This window comes from Poecilia latipinna, unplaced genomic scaffold, assembly GCF_001443285.1.
Source record: "Poecilia latipinna isolate Pla-1442-1.1 unplaced genomic scaffold, P_latipinna-1.0 Scaffold605, whole genome shotgun sequence".
Classification (NCBI taxonomy): Eukaryota; Metazoa; Chordata; class Actinopteri; order Cyprinodontiformes; family Poeciliidae; genus Poecilia; species Poecilia latipinna.
The window spans coordinates 92-16,909 of record NW_015113221.1 but is presented as its reverse complement, the minus strand read 5'-3'; the positions used below and the strand labels follow the sequence as shown (position 1 = coordinate 16,909).

The 16,818-nt window shown below is 40.1% G+C and overlaps 1 protein-coding gene across 13 annotated transcripts in view; it reads right to left on the bottom strand.

Annotated features, from left to right (window-relative positions):
- LOC106953822 (latrophilin-3-like) overlaps positions 1-3,108 on the bottom strand; it is a 258,933-nt gene extending 255,825 nt beyond the window's left edge. For all 13 annotated transcript variants that reach the window (XM_015042862.1, XM_015042865.1, XM_015042866.1 and 10 more), the window contains exon 1: positions 3,001-3,108. The gene's annotated coding sequence lies outside the window, so the exon portion shown is untranslated. The remainder of the gene's footprint in view (positions 1-3,000) is intronic.
- Positions 3,109-16,818: the final 13,710 nt, after the last annotated feature.

The following is a 16,818-nucleotide window of genomic DNA, read 5'->3' as shown; positions in this document are numbered from 1 at the left end:
CTGTTTTGCATTATTTTGAGAATCCCCGGAGCTGAATCACACTATGAAAACAAACACGGGGCTTTAAGATAACAGAACCAAAACTTAGCCAGGCTGCTGTCACAGGTCATTATGGTCAAGCTAACCTGAATGGATGCTGCTATGGGAAACCATACTGGCTATGCAAAGCATTGTTCGCCGAGGTTCATGCTATCAAAATGAGGTTGTAGGTTTGTAGTTTGAGCTGATCTACAACGCTTTGCAAGCCCATTACATGTCTGCTCCTAACTCTGATAACCTTAAGTAGTAACAAAAGTATCTCCTTAAGTTGTTTCCAAAATCCCACAGTTTCTTCTGGGACAACATGTCACGGCGTGAGAAAACAAAACTTTTGGGTTTTATGCCTAAAAACTTCCAAAACAGGTCAAATAAATATAGTTATGTGTGATATACACGTGAAATACTGTTTGTAACTGCTCTGGGGTGAGATGATGCTAAACTTTGTTAGTCATTGGAACCTTTATTACCATCTCCTTGTTGTGCAGTGCATGTGCTGTGATTAAAAAAAAAAAAAAAAAAAGCACTCAAACGTGGAGTGTGCAACTAATTTCCCTACAGCAAATATAAAGCACGTTCCATTGCGTTCCATGCTATGAAAATGCAATGCTCGGGAGACTCTACTGCAAAACACTTCAAGGTGGGGCTGAAGATCCTTTTTGTTATATCCGCATGTTTTCTGAAAGCACCGGTACAGAAAGGGGACTAAAGCTAGCCAGCCTCTAATGACTTTGCAATTGCGGGAAGTCACACTTGCAAACTTGAACACAGGCAAAACAAGGCTTGTGAGGTTGAGGAAGAGATGTGGTGACGAGATACGGTATGTGAAGCCAGCCAACCGTGCAATTAAAAACTGGAAAAAATGGTGTTTGTGGAGGTAAACTACCCTGACAGGTTAATCGCCCTGAGAACCCCAGTCCTATGGTGAAACACGGTGGTGGCAGCATCATGTTGTGAGGAGGCTTTTCTTCAGCAGGGGCAGTGAAGCTGGTCAGAGAAAATGGGAGGATGGAAGAAAACCCGTTGGAGGCTGCTACAGCAGAGCAATGACCTTCAACACACAACCAGAGCTACAGTGAAATGTATGGTATCGTTATGAAATGTCCAATAAAAAAATCAAAACTGAAATCCATCGGAATTGGTGGAAAACTGCCGTTTACAGGATGCTCTCCATCTAGAACTGACTGAGCTTAAGCTGTTGTGCAAAGGAGATGTGAAATTATGGTAAAGACACAGTCCAAAACATGTGCAGCTGCAATTTCAGAGACAGTTCCACAAAGTCACAAGGAGGGCGTAACGATTTTCAGATGTTTCTCTTTGAACATTCGTAAAACTTTGCATTGCTCTAGCATAAAACTCTCCAAAACACAGAGGTTTTTGGCTGAGAAATTAGAAAATGCGAAGAAGTTCAAGGCAGGGCACCATACGAACAATCTGTCATCCTGAATAATATCACATCTGCTTGTGCTTGTAAAGTCAGCAATGTCTCTGAATTTATCAGTCAAAAAAAAAAAAAAAAAAAAAAAAAAAAAGTCCCTTGAAGTTGATTTGGCTAAACCAAAGGAGGATCAAAGCAAAGCAAAAAAGACGACGCATGAAATAAAGGTCTTGATTCATCGTCGGAGTGCATCGCGGTATTCATCTTTCTTGGGTTTTAATTAATTTGACATCTTTCGGCAGTAATGCAGAATCTGATTTCTGAGCGGTGCCGACGCAGAGACGAGCAGCATGACAGCTGAAGGAAAGCAGCGGGCTGCTGGACCGGCCGCTGAAATGTGTTCCTACACACAATCGAGGCCATTATGCGTAAAAAAAAAAAGCAAAGGCTCACAGCACAAATAAGCTAGTCTCAATATTATTCAAGCGGCAGCCGCGTTCTATTTTCACCTTTGCAACTAATGTGTCCATTACTCCTACGTCAGCAACATTTACCGTCCTGTCTTTGGCTGCAGATGTGTTGTTGCATAAACTAATTGTAAAAATGGATTTGTTTTTTCTCCAGCAAAGTGTGTGTGGCTGCTGGGGGATTGAGCTCAAATATCGGACCCAATTATTCACCTGTGGGGTGGGGGAATAAAAAAAAAAAAATACACACATCGACGCAACTCTGCTGCGGCTCGCTGCTTATAGAAGGCGAGGTGATGTGACAAATTTTGATTCATATCCTCATCTCATTGAATACCAAGCGAGGAAATAACATGGAAATAAAACAGGATGCAAAATGTGTGTGTGCGGGTAGATGTGAGGGACATGAGGAAGTGGGGTAAGCAGGGGGGCATTAGCTGGCAAACCCAACCCACCAGTAGACTCTGGAGGACAAACAATCTCCCTAATTGAATTCAATCCCACCTCACTGCAGGAGGCACCCAGGCAAGTGGATCCATTCATTCTGGAGAGCTAGGAAGCGTGTGTGTGTGTGTGTGCGTGTGTGTGTGTTTGTGTCTTGGCGACGATGGATTGAGGAGTGGAAGGGCTTCGGCTGTCAAGGAAGATGAGCTACAGGAAGGAGCGGAGAGCAAACACCGGGACAGGGTTAGGACAGTTTGGACAGTCAGTGGGGACGGAGGAATGGGGAGCGGTGGGGGGGAGGGGGAGCTCAGATTTGACGCATGAAGAAACACAAACCAGCTGCGCTTTTGCTTGATTACACCAAAAATCTAATTTGCATCAGGGAATGAAATCCAAACATGCTCTTTACATACAAAGAGAGAGTGGGGGAAAAATAAAAAATAAAAAAAAAATCATCCTTGTTGCTGTCGCAGAAATTAAAGGCTTACCGGAGGATGAGCGCCCATCATAAATCATTTCAGTAAACACCCTATTGCACACAAGGAACAAGCCCAATCGGTTCACATGAATGCTCTTCATCACCGACGGGGCACATCTTGCGTTCGATTTCGTATTCATGAACCGCAATCAAACATTTTCAGCTCTGTTTATGAAGTCTGAAAAACGGTACAATACCTCAACGCGAGAATGCAGAGCGGCTCTCGAGTGCTGCTGATTACAAATCCCGCATATCACAATCCAGGTAATAAAGGCATGTTCTGTCCTGGAAAGAAACGGGAGAGAAAGAAAAGAGTTTAGGAAACCAAGCCAGCTAACTTTACAGCCAAACGTCTTTAAAAACAGATGACGGGAAGCATAATTTACAGTTGAATAAAAACTACTTAAGCGCTTGACCCTGGAATAGAGCACAATAGGAGCAAATACAGACTGGGATTTGTAGTTCCTACACTTTTCAGCATCTGGGTCACAAAATAAGAGAGATTGATGCAAAGTCAATGACTCAATACAATGTGATGGGCTTCCTTTAAAAAAAAAAAAAAAAAAAAAAAAGTTGCTCCCAGCAACCGTCTGCTGTTTTAGCATTGAAACAACTGAATTGCAATTTTTTTTTTATTTTTATTATTAGTCCATTTGAAAACTTTGAACAACTTTTTATGCTGGCTCAGGCACCCACCAGGTACGCTAGAGGTAAAAAGAGCCCATATGCCTGGTACTGAAAAAAAATTTGGCAACATATTTCTTTAGAAGAACCCAAACGACAATAGGCTCTCGGCTGTCTTGCGCTCGTGTCCTGAAAGATGATACTTTACTGTGGTGATAATGTTGTGCTCAGTTGAGCCATCACCAATAAATTCAGTTCTATGCAGTTGTGGAATTTCGGGTTATAAAGATATTTCTTTTTTATAGTGATATTCCAGTAACAATACATTTGCAAAATATTCTGCTGCATAACAGAATCAGATAGTGCGCTCAAATCAATGGTTTTTGGTCATCCTGTCATGATATACACTATTAGCAACCCCCGATTTAGTGCTCTCGTGTTCGGAGATTGTAAATATTAAACAGTCGGGTTTTAAAAAAACAAAAAAACAATTGAGTTCCCTGAATCCTGAAAGAATTTGGCAGAAACCACCAATTTCTACAGCGATGACAGTGACACTGTCTGAAAGCAGACCAGTTTCCTGACAAAATGAAATGAAAGTTCTGTGTGCGCAGCTAAAAATGTGGCCGTAAGGGAGAGTTAAACAAAAGTGGGGGGGGGAATTTCACCCTGGCTTTCACTCGACAGTGAGAAAATTCCACTTTGTTATTGGTCAATAAAGCTTTTCTTTGGCATCTGTACTGAAATTCTTCAACACTTCGACTGAGAAGGACTTGTAAATAAGGAGCTGAACTTCTTACACGACATGTACATTCTTTAAAACATAGTTCGTAGTGCTTTGTTTGGCATTTTAACTAAGTGCAATTCAACGGCAAAATTCTACTTTAACCTCAGCTTAAAGTGATCTAGAGTCCAAAAACATAATAAATTCAGCTGGTCAGTTTAAAAAAAAAAAAAAAAAAAAACCTCCAGATTTTAATACTCTAAAAATTTCACGCCATGATCTTCCTAGGTTTTCATTATTCATGACTGGAAAAAAAAAAAAATAATATTATATATGTGTGTGTGTGTGTGTGTGTTTGCCAATGTCTGTTGCAAGTTATGTTCACTTGCATTGCCTAAAAGTGACAACCATTAGTATATCACTTTCTACAAATGAGGTCACATGTCACAGATGAATATTTCAACCGGTACATCTTTTGAATTTAAACTGAGCGACCAAAGGGGAATTTGAAGTACAAAGATGGGGGGGAAGCAGGGAAAGTAAATGGAAATGGGATTAATAATTCAAAGTCTGCTACTTTGACTTTAAGCCACCTTTAAGATGCCTTTGCGAAAAAATAAAATAAAATAATTACCTTTCAGTATCATAATTATTACCTTATTACAGCCACATCACAAACCTCTTTATTTAGGGCTTCCTCGAGGTCAACCATTATTAAACGACATCTTCATAAATTTTTCAGCCAGTTTTCTGGAGCTTCTCTCTGGCACTCAGGCCGACTGTCGTGCTATTCAGGTCACATCAGCTTTTAATGGCTGATTTATTAGAGCCCAACAGGGGTTTGGTGATGGGCTACAGGACAAAGAGCCTGTTTTAAACTGCATTAAGCCTCTGCAGTAAATATCCCATACAACATTAGCATTTTGATGACTGCTTCCCCCCTCCCCGTCCCCCATCGTCAACCTTTAGCGCCGTCTCGCTACCCCCTCCGCCACATCTCTGCTCTTCTTCTCTGCTTCTTTTCTTTGGTATCAGTTCACCGTTTGAACATGCTTTCCATCCCTTCATGTCCCCGCGCTGAACGTTTTTCACTCAACATTACACACATCTCCGCTGAGCTGAGACAAGTGCGTAAAGGCCACGCAGTTACATTAAATTACATCCAAATTAATGGAAGAGAAAGAAAGAAATTCTAACCGCATTCGTGGATGAATGTCTGAATTCCCCCCCCCCATTTCTTCTTCGCCTCTGCAATTGTGGTGCCTTGGCATGGTTTCGAATCGGATCTTGCATGCAATCATAAAACTGCTGAGCGCCAAAGCTTCCGTCAATGAGGTGTCCGAGGAAGATTATGGTTTTGATAAAAAAATTAAAGGGATTTATTGGTAGTTTGGTATATTATGCTAATTAACACAGGCTCTTGTTTTAAATTCCTGCCTAACAGAACGTTCGACTAACTCCAAGCTGCATGCGAATCGGAATAAATATCAAAATCTAAATTTTATTCAGTAATTTCTTTTAAAAAGCAAACGTTTTACAAAGACGGATTCCACGGATTTACTTACTGAAAATAAGAACAAATTATAAAATTGTATACGACCAATATAATGTGGATTTTTAATTGCAAGACTGCTTACTTGGCAATAAAATCATGGAAATCCGAGCGGTGGGGAAAAAGTACTGAAAAAGACGCACGAGTGTCAGAAATACCTGTAGTCTTGACGAGCAAAGTTTAGGGAAAATCCACACTGTGTGGATTGCAGCTGGACTCATTTAAGCCACGCCTGAACCAGGTGGTCCGAGTGGACGTAACTATGCTAAGAAAATTAAAGGACTGAAGGTCAGTGGCCCCCCGAGTACTCTTTCCAAACAAAAACTAATTTTTCACTTGTAAAGTCAGTGATGATTTGGCCAAACATGTAAAATTACTTGTCAGTATGTTGCGTTTAATTGAGTCCAATATTCCTGTTGTCTGTGCTCTACTCCCCTTTTTCATTCTACCCAATTTTACATTAACATCCATGGACAGCGCTTTGAAAAAACCTTTTGTTGATCACTCTCTGTGGGAAAGGTGTTCATGACAGTCTGCTGGTTACCCGTTGCGTCAGCAGTCTTCTCCACGATTATGCAGATGACATTATTGTATTGAAAGAACAGACTCTTTTATTGGTTTTGTGAGATATTCAAATTTTCTGAGAAACAGGATTGAGGTTAGTGATAATCATGAAAATGAACACAAAAAATAAAAAGTTAGAGATACCAGCCTGTGTGTGTAATTAATCTACATTAGTAGCAATTTTCGAAACGAATTACTGAAATAAATTAACTTTTCGGTCAAATTGAGATTTATTTAAATGAGCCTGTGTTTGTGAAGTCTGTCATGAAACATTAAAAAAAATCAGAAGATAATTCAGCAGGATCAGCGGCATTCCACAATCTGCGCCATTTATTGGCAGGACTGAAATCGAACGAGTCACTCCTCAAAAACAGGAAAATATTTTCAATCTATGTTTTTTCCAAACCGAGTAAAGACGCTACCGAAGAATAGGAAAAAAATAATAATCTGAATCTTTGTGCCAATTTCTAAATATCATCTGGGCAAAATGGCAAACTAATCTTGGCTTCCAATTGGGCTGCCAGAGCCGTGCTTCATCAAATCTGTTCTTCATTATGTTTGATCAAATTTAAGACTCTGGCAGTGGATGCAGGTGCTATAGGTCAACTCGGCTCAAAATGCTGAAGCTGGTTTGGTCAACAGAGCATCTGCCAATTATTTTCCAGGCCTGAGATTGTTTGGAAAGGAACCCGCTCGCACCATATTGCAACAATTCAAACCGCAAACTGTCGCACAAACAAAGAGACTCCCAGACAACGGCGAAGGAAAAATCATACGCCGCACTTTGGTGGCCTTTGTTGTCTGCTTTGGCGTTTTCCGGCAGATGTGGAGACGGAGTAAACGTTTAATGCCGCAAGTTTACCTCTTACTCAATGTTGGATTTCCTCGCTGAGCACAGTGCATCTCAAAACCAAAATGTACTGTTCTCGCGTAATCACTGGTGTTAACGCACTGGCGGTAGTCCGGAACTGAAGCTTCCAAAATATCAAAGGCTTTTGGATGAGAGAAATGCATAGCAGGAAGTCCCACTGCCCAAGGCATTCTTGAACAATTACTGCTAGAATGTTCTGTTTAAAGATATAAAGCAGCTCAGAAACACAAGGCATGGATGAACCAGAATGACATCATTTGGCCACACAGCCTTCCAACTAGGATTCACAGTTAAGGGGCATTCCAGTTTGTTTCTTTTGTTATCCTTTGTCATTTTGTTTTTCTAAAGCTTGGTTATGTGTGGTTCTAGTAAGTAATAAGTGTAGCAAGTAAAACCACATTGTCCAGATTTCTTCTTCACAGAGTTTGTAATTTTTGGGTTACGGGGTGTGGGAAATGGGTATCTTCATAAGAATGAGGCACAAAATTCTCACACTTAAATCATCTTTAATAATTTTTTTTTTTTTTAAATGCTACACTTCCAAAATATTACAACTGTGACAGAAAAAATCCAAATGAGAAACGATATGATATCACATGAAGCAAAGAGTATTTCTACTGCTGTTAAAGTAACAGAACATACTGATTGTTACAGTGACAGCTTTTTTTGTGTGTGATGAAAATAATACGGGATACTGGATAGATGTTTTACATAATGTAGAGATCATGGGAACACTTACTAAATCCAAAGTGTTTCCAAACAAATTCAGTGACATCCACATCTGTTACATATATCCTTTTCAACAGGCGTAAATACGAACGTGCATAAAATAAAAGCACATTAATAGATTGTGTTATGAAAAATCTGCAGCCAATATGAGAACTTAGTTCAGGTTTTTACTGGGCAAAGTGTTTAGATTTCATGAATGGGATGCAGTTGACTGGAAACTGTAGTAGAGATCGTTGGGGATCCGCTTTCTCTTTCAGAAGAATACATTCTTACATAATGCTTTCGTCTCACACAGAGACAAATGGTTTGAAGCATTGTTTATGCCACAAGATCGCATTACAAGTCCAGCGGAAGAAGGTTTGAGCCATTAGCATTGGATCTAGGTGACAACTTCATGAATTCGTAGATGCCTGTCCACAATCATCTGACGGTGGTCAACCATAGCCAGCCCAGGTTTTTAATATCAGTAGTATACATCTATTACCTAATGACTAAATTAACATTTATGAAAATGTTAAAGAGTGGGGAAATGGACGGGTAGCGTGAAAGATCTGAATCTTAATTGTTTCTGTTAAAAACACATTTTCTCCTGGACCTTTATAGACGGCATAAAGAGTTGCCTTATTTGCACGCCTCAACATACTGACATTTTAGGGGTTTGAATTAAACTCCCCCTTCAAAAGGCCACTTGAAATTGTAGGGAGGAGGAAAAAAAAAAAAAAAGCACAGGCCATCTGAGATTCCATTATGAAGCAAAACTGAGAGTGGGATTAATTTTACATCATCTCATTAACTTTTCACTGCCTGCTAAAGATATGCGACCATTTAAATTAGACTGGAATGTGAGTTCTTTTTTTTTCTCCTTTTACCTTGTGGGTGTGTTTTGGACCGCCAAGCAAGCTATCCAGGATCACTAGAAAGCTCAAAGTGAACAATCGTCCCCCTGCTGAAAAGCATGAGTGCGAGAGCCGGCACCGTGTGTCGCAACACATGGAAAACTGGCTCCTTTTCTTTGTCACATTATCCACTCCACTCAGTTTTTCAGCTCCCTTGTCGAAAGAAGTGCCTTCTAAATTACAAAGTGATGAAACGTAGCATGACTCTCCAGCATTCACTGCCACATTCTTGCACCCAAATTTGATTTCACACTCCAAATGTGATTCATTGTGGTTATAGTAGGCTGGGTGGTGCTTAGTGTGTGGCTACGCTGCAGAGGACACCATTTCTAACAATGCCGCGTGCACTTATGCTTTTTCTTATATGGTAGAGTTAGGATTTCATTGTCATTAAAAATGTTAATTCCAGCAAAACTAAAAAAAAAAAATTAAAAAAAGTGTATACCTATATAATCTACCTGTCATTTTACTGAACATTTTTTTCATTATATTATCCACCTTAGTCATCTCAATTTGTCTACATGACAAATTAGTGAAAAGATGATTGAGCGAGAACTCGAGGTCTTGTCAATTAATGTTTTGTCAAAAAAAAAAAAAAAAAACATGTAAAGCACTTTAAGAATTTGAAATTGTTTATCTAAAACAGCAGTGAATGAACTGCTGAAAATGATACTGTACAATGAGTAGATCAGTGTTTTTACCAGCTCAGAAAAGAAAACAAGAATGTTTACGTTGTGATATTCTCTTCTGACGGATAAGAAAGAGAACAAAAGACAAAGGAACAGCAGAACATAAGCACAAGGTCACGAGTGTGAAACAGAAGACCTAATTTTACTGCTGGAAATTATTCACCATCTTTGTGCTTCTTCTTTTTTTTTCTGTAGAAATTTTATTAACTTTGGTTGCCAAGTGTATGTGCTAATGATTATGTACTCTTAAAGCAGCCACATGTTTCATTAGCACCGGGCATCAAGGTGTGCCAAGTTTTTAAAAAGTTGTAATTTTAAAACCGAGAAAAGTTGTACAATCTTTTATCATACAGGAAGAAAAAAAAAGTGAATTTCTCTGTGAAAGCAATGACCTGATCTATCTGACTGCATGAACCCACAGAGTTGCACCGTGCTTCCCCTCCCCTACTTGTTCCTGTTCACTCACAGACACTCCTACACTTTTCTTTTGCTAGTCAGAAAGACAAGGTCAGCTGTTTGGAAAGCCACGCCAAAGTAACTGAAGCAGAGCCATTCAGTTTGTGTTTTTATTGGGGGGGGGTTTTCTTAAAGGTGCAGCATACCAATAACCAAGTTAAATATAAAGGTACAAACAGACTTTTCTTTTTTTAATACACCCTGTTTCTGACGGAAAAAAGGCCTCTGGCACATACATGGGCATCTATATTAAAGTTACTGTTTTAAGACAAGATGAGATTTTAGGAATATTTTAGGGAAGAAATAACTATCCCCTTTTTGTGGATTTTACAAATAAAGACAGACAATGGAGCTAACAGTGTATTGTGCTTAATAATCATTTATATTACCATTTACTCTTTTCTAGTGACTGCCCAAATTGCTGCTTCTTGTGGTGCGTATCAGTTGCCTCTGTCCTTAACAGATCTTTAGCAAGCTAACTTAAGAACTTGACTAAAACCCTTTCTAAAATTTAGATGGCGTTTAGTCCATATTGCACTGAAGTCCCTTTGTTATCCGTTTGGGGCTAAAGCACATGTTAAGGATTAATTAAAACAAAAAAAATCTTTAGATAAACAAAACGGAGTGATGAATCATACTCATCGTGACTTAGGTAATAGATTAAACAATATGACTACTAAAAACAAACACATTTGTTTCTGATGTGCGTGTACCACTGTGTAAAATTCTCATTTAAAATTAATATAGTTCAGAAAAAAAAAGAGTGGTTTTTTTCTTATATCTTTCTGCTTTTGCTATGACAGTAGTTTTCCCTACAAATAGTAAGTTATTGTCATTATTATTAGCCCATCTAAATGATGCCAGATGACATCGTGAGCCATTTCGATTCCTACATGGACGCTCCTCTACTTTCGGCGTTTTTACGAAACGCCAAAACCTGACAAAAGCTGGATGAAAACACACGCTTCATGCTCTGTGTCACCAGACACCTGGTTTGACCTGGTTTGGTTGTTGAAGGGTAAATACTATCTGGCTGTATACGAATGAGCTTGGAGAAGAAATGCACGATAGCTCGATAGAGAAAGAGAAAGAGACAGTGGATAAAGATTGAATGGTCGAGAGAGAGAGAATCAGATAAAAGATGAGAGAAAAAGGGATGGACAGAGACTGATAAAAAATGATAGAGAAATGAAGAGATATATAAATACAGTACATAGAAGACAAATAACATTTTCAAGTTTTTTTTTTCTCCCTTATCCAAGACATATTCAAATATTTCTTCAAAACTGAAATTAACGATTGTTACACTGATTACAGCAATCAACTGTGCTTATTATGATTGTTATTAAAAGACAGCAATGAAAACAAAAATACTTAAGTGTTTGTCTTTGCACAACACTCCTACCACTCCCCAGCCTAAATGCCTTGGGCAAGCACCAGAAAGATTGGTATGTTTCCTCCCAAGTTTGCTTGCAATGCAAATCCTACGCCGGTCTATGCCTACTTAATGCCAGTATTGTGCATTACATTTGCAGTACAAGAAAATAAATTTAGCTTCATAGAAGTGCACTGCTTAATATAGCAGCTGGAAAGGGAAAATGGAACCAATGCAAACTCCAAAGCTATTTATGTTGTACACAGGATTAAATCAAAAATGAACTCTCCATCTCCGTACTGGCAGCACTCACCATCTGCTTCTCTGCAACCCGTGTTTGCTTTGCAGCTGTTAGTTGCCTCTGCCCTGGGCAATTTTTATTTTATTTTATTTTATTTTTTTTACCGTTTTTAAGCACATAACAAATCACAATGAAACGCACTCGGGCATAATTTGGCAAACCTACGATGAACAGGTTTGGACTACAAATGTGCTTTTCCTGCCTTGATATGAAGAAGCATCTTGAAACCAACTTTCATGTGAACATCCTGTCGTCGGCAGACAATAGCACGTACTGTATGAGAAAGCAACGGACAGCCGCTGCCACTGTATGACTGATCCGAGTTGACAGTCTGTGGTGTGTCTTTATGAAAGCGTTTACCGCGGCAGAGCGCCGTGGCCCGCTGAAAGCTCATCAAAGAGTGGCTTATTTTATCAACCAAGTGGAAAATGTGCTGAGAAAGAGCGGGAGAGGCAATAGTGAGGAAGTCAGCGAGAGTAACAAAACCATTGTGCCCGTCGCTGACCCAAACACCCGCATTACAGTAGTCGCAGCCACTCACAACAAAAGCCCTAATCGGCGGAGCGGGGCTCTAAATTAAATGACCCTGTGGTTGTGACACTGTAACTGACAAGTCGACATGTTCATGCTGGGGCCAAAGGCAAGGGAGATATGGCTAATGAACAGAAAACCCACTGAAATTGGTGGCAGACGTCGGTAACCTACATTCTTGTCAGGTTGAACTCATTCATTAACTGCCAGCTATTGCTAAGAGTGGGAAGACTTCAAAATGAGCTGCACTCAGAGGCCAATCTCTTATCAGGAGTCAAAGACTTTGTTTACACTCTTAGGTAAACTTTACATCCTCCGATTATTGACTAATTGATCACTTCCATAGATACAGGTGTGTAAGGGCATGGCAGGCATTCAGATTGTGCAGACATTTGCAAAAGAATGGGTCAGTCCTAGGAGCAAACTGAAAACCACTGTGGTACACAGATTTGCAAAAGGAAATTCAGTTGCGATTTTTCCTCATTTCTAAACATCCTTCGATCCACTGAAGTCACCAACCGTCTGCAGAGTCAATAATTAAAGATCTTCAAACTGTGTGCGGCGTTCTAGTTCAAGGAAAACACGCAGAGCTTCGAGGCCGAAGGTGTTGGATGTAGTTGTGTAAAGCATGGCGATGCTGCATTCTGGAGCAGCAGAGACATGCTGTGTTGAGCTTCAACGACGGTTAATGTGTGGAGGTTGTCGTTAGACCCCACACTTGCATTACGCAAAATGTAGAGTTTGGTGGAGGCGGCGTCATTGCGTACTAAAGGAATTCAATGACCATCCGACAATTACATGCTCCAGACAATGTGGAACAACTTGAGAATGGCCCCTTCTAGTTCAGACATAACTGTGCTCTATGTCATAAGAGCACAGTTATGCTCTTATGACAGCATAAGAGCATTTCCTTTTGCACCATTTGTCCATTGTCCATAGTGCAATGGACAATAACATGCTGAGGTGTTTAATTCATCTCCAGAGAGTCCTGGTCTCAACCTAACAAAGCACTTTTGGAATAATTTAACATTCACCCTGTGAGCCACTTAGTTCAACAAACGCATTCCTAAAACGTTGAAAACAGTCTGTCTGCATGGATCGAATCTATTGTGATTTCTAAGTATTAGGACTACAATGTCAATAAAGGCAAGCGCCTCAATAAGCTTGACAATATCAGTACCATGATTTTGTGTAGAAGTTACTATTTTCTTTTTCAATGTTGCAAGTGAAAAAAAATATGCGTCTCTGTGGGAAACCAATAAGGCCCTTGGTCATGAAGGGCGAGTTTCCAACACAAGTCCACACTGCAATGATCGCTCAAGTAATCAGAGAGCTCTGCGGACTAAAGTCAAGGGGCAGCAATTATAATGCACGGACAGCATCCCTGTACCCAAGGGTCACATTAAATTATTTGAAGGAAATACAATTGACTGAGCTTGGTGACAACTGCTGAAAGATGATGTGGGTTCTGCGTCTTCCTTTTAAGCTAGTCTCAGCCTGTTTATTCCATTAGAAATCATTTTCCGTACTTTTTTTGTTTTGTTTTACCCCACATAGTTAACACCCAAAAAATGTTATTGTACAAGAAGACCACTACAAGACATTTTATGCAACTATGCTTAAAACTATGCCTGGATTAGAAAGGTATACACATGTTGGATAGGATTTTTTTTCTATTGCAGACTTGTATTGGGATTACAAAACATCGCTACGCAGACAAAAGGGGTAGAAAACATTTGCATTGATGCATTCGCAGACCTAAATGCATGCAAGCTCAAGGGCTTGCTTATTCATGTAAACATTGTGCATTTGTATAATTGCTAAGCCAAAGTTTTAAAGCCTTTGTGCTTACAAAGAACAACACCAACCTCACTGACAAAAACTGTAAGAGTCAAGCAGAATGATCTGATTTTGATTCTATTTAAAAACACATAGAAACTAGCTAAAACTAGCCAAATGGCTTGTAAATTATTTACAAGAGGGAACAAGAGGGTGTAAGTCTTGCAACCAGAATAGGAACAGCATTGTTACAACTTACAGGCAGCAGCTGGAGAAACCAACAGTCAAAATTAGCCATACAACCTCAATGCTGGCCTAAAAGAGCTGATACTTCCCACTTGATCACAACGAGAGAAGGTAACTAGACATAGAGGTTGCCTTGTAAGCACAAAGCCACCAGGTGTCAGGCAAACGCGCAGCCTGTTGTCAGTCGAGTGCTTCTAATAAAATATCTATTGAATATATGATTAAAAAGAGATATTTTCTTTTCAAGAGGACCACCATCTAGACTATAGGCATCGTTATTTGAATCCTCCTCCTCCAAAATACGACGATCACCCTTGCAAGAGGGCACAAGAGTCTGCAGGGACGTTGTATTACTGACACCAAAAGGCGTAGGTCCATCAGTAGCATGCTTAACACTTGCATGTGCAAATGGTCATTTAGCATGTTACTTTGATGATAAAGTCTGATGTAGAGGCTCATTATGTTGAGGGCTCCCAGCACAAGGCCACAGGAGAACACTCAACGGCAATGAGAGGATGTACTCAAGTGAAGCAAGAAATCAAGGACAATGCCTCCTGTTTTCACTGAGCCTAGGGAAACAATTGTAGGACTTCATACAAAATACATTTGAATAATGTGATTACAAACTACTTTTTATCTTCAAGCTAAATCAAAAGGTCAAGGAGCACATATTAGAAGTGGCAAAGCAATGCCAACAGCAAGTACTAGATCAAATGTATAACAAAAAAAAAAAAGATATTGCCAAGACTTAAAAGACAAATATTTTGTTTGCCTATTTAAATGATGTAGGGCTGCAGATCATTTATTTATTCATTTTTGCAATGCCCAATCAGTAACTCATTACTTTTAACTTACTGGTCTAGAAAACAAGAGAAAATGATGATAAATTGTCCAAAGTCAAAAGTGACGCCTCTAATTCTGTCTGAGCTCCACTGAGCTGATCAATCACGAAAACAGCTGTTGAAAAATGTCCTCTTAGCTGGGTCTAATTGTGTGAGACTAACTATGCCATTCAACAGGCTTCCTCTGCTCCAAAAATCTGTAACTGATTGAGAACGTATATCAAGTTACCGGTAGTTTACTCCTGAAATGTGTTCCCATGTGCTAGCGTGTGCACCCCAGCCAACCTTTGGTGCCCTTGCCTCCCACTCACACCACCCCCACCACGTCAAGAATGGAACTTGACCCTCTCCCGAGTTCTGGGGTCCAGCCTGCACGCTGAATATAACTTTGGCATGAGCAAACGCAGAGATGTGTTTTCAATGAATTTCAGTCTTTGTGTGAGAGTATCTACATGCGTTTACATAAGATTCAGTTGTGCACTTCTCGTGTATATACATCCGTGTCTTTGCATATGGTTCATGTAACCGAGCGCTTATTTGTTCATATCGGACTGCTTTTAGGTGCGTGCGTAGGCGTGTGTGTGTGTGTGTGTGTAAGGGCTCTGGTGTATCTCAACACCCAAGGCGCCGCGAACATAGCTTGACAGGTGTGTGCAGCAGTCTACAGAGCAGCAGCAGGCAGACAGCGGCACAATGTGCCCATTCAGGCCTGGAAGGAGACAACCGAGATATCACAGGACCCCTGTGAGGAGGGGCCGGTCATCTCAGGGCACATCAACCTTTCACTGGGACTACAAAGAAAGACAGAGCCATGACTGCTGCAACAGTAATGGGCTGCGTAACCTCATGCTAGGTAGCCGTCTACAAGCACGGATCGAGGTTGTCAACAGCTTCCACTGCAGAAAGATTCAGCTGAGATAACTTTGGCCGAATGGTTTACTGCGGACCTGCAGGTCTTCATAGTCGGGTAGTCAAAAACAGAGATTATGTAGGACAAAATATGAAACACTTTGGCACATGGACCCAAAATGCCATTGTTTTCCAGGCACCTGCTTCCGGAGTAATCAGCAGTAGACATTTTTTTTTTTTGTTTTTTAATTTGAATACAAAAGTGGAAATTTCAAAATAGATGGACGGCTGGAGAACCAATTCTATAAATAGCATGTTTTCCCATTTTGAATTTCCTTCCATTTACTGAAAATCTGAAATCAAATTCCCTTCTGACAACTAAAATTAAGTCATTTTAGTTTTTTTCCAAATCCATCCTGTTTCCCAAATCAGAAGTTTTTATTTATTTATTTTAAAGTGGCATATCAAATTGATTTGACAAATTTCTCAGGCCTGACTCTTGAGGCCAACAAAGTGGCCATTTATATGAATCTTCAATTCATTCATCAGTTAAATTAGCAGCCTTTCCTCTGACAAGTTTCTGTGATGTACCCGCTGAGAAAATGCCTTCAGAAAGTCACTGAATCATCACCTCAAAAACAGATCCATAAAAAGGAAACACCAACAAAATTCTCATGGCAAGTCTCAGCAACAGAAAGGCTATAGTGACAGGCCTCAACATTGGTCAGTAAATGGGGGAAAAAAAAAAAGAACACACAGTAAGGCCCATACATCTTTACCACACAGCTGACAAGAGCTTAGAAACACACACACACAGTCCCCACAGCACTGCTTTTCATGCAGAAAATTGCACAGCCATCATTCATTGAGCTCTGACATAAATCTACGGGGTACGATAACGCACCATCTGAGAGCAACACGGCTCTGAACGAGCCTCCTCTGAATCAGAAGAGGTAATTGAATCCACGATGAAGCCGACGGAAAACA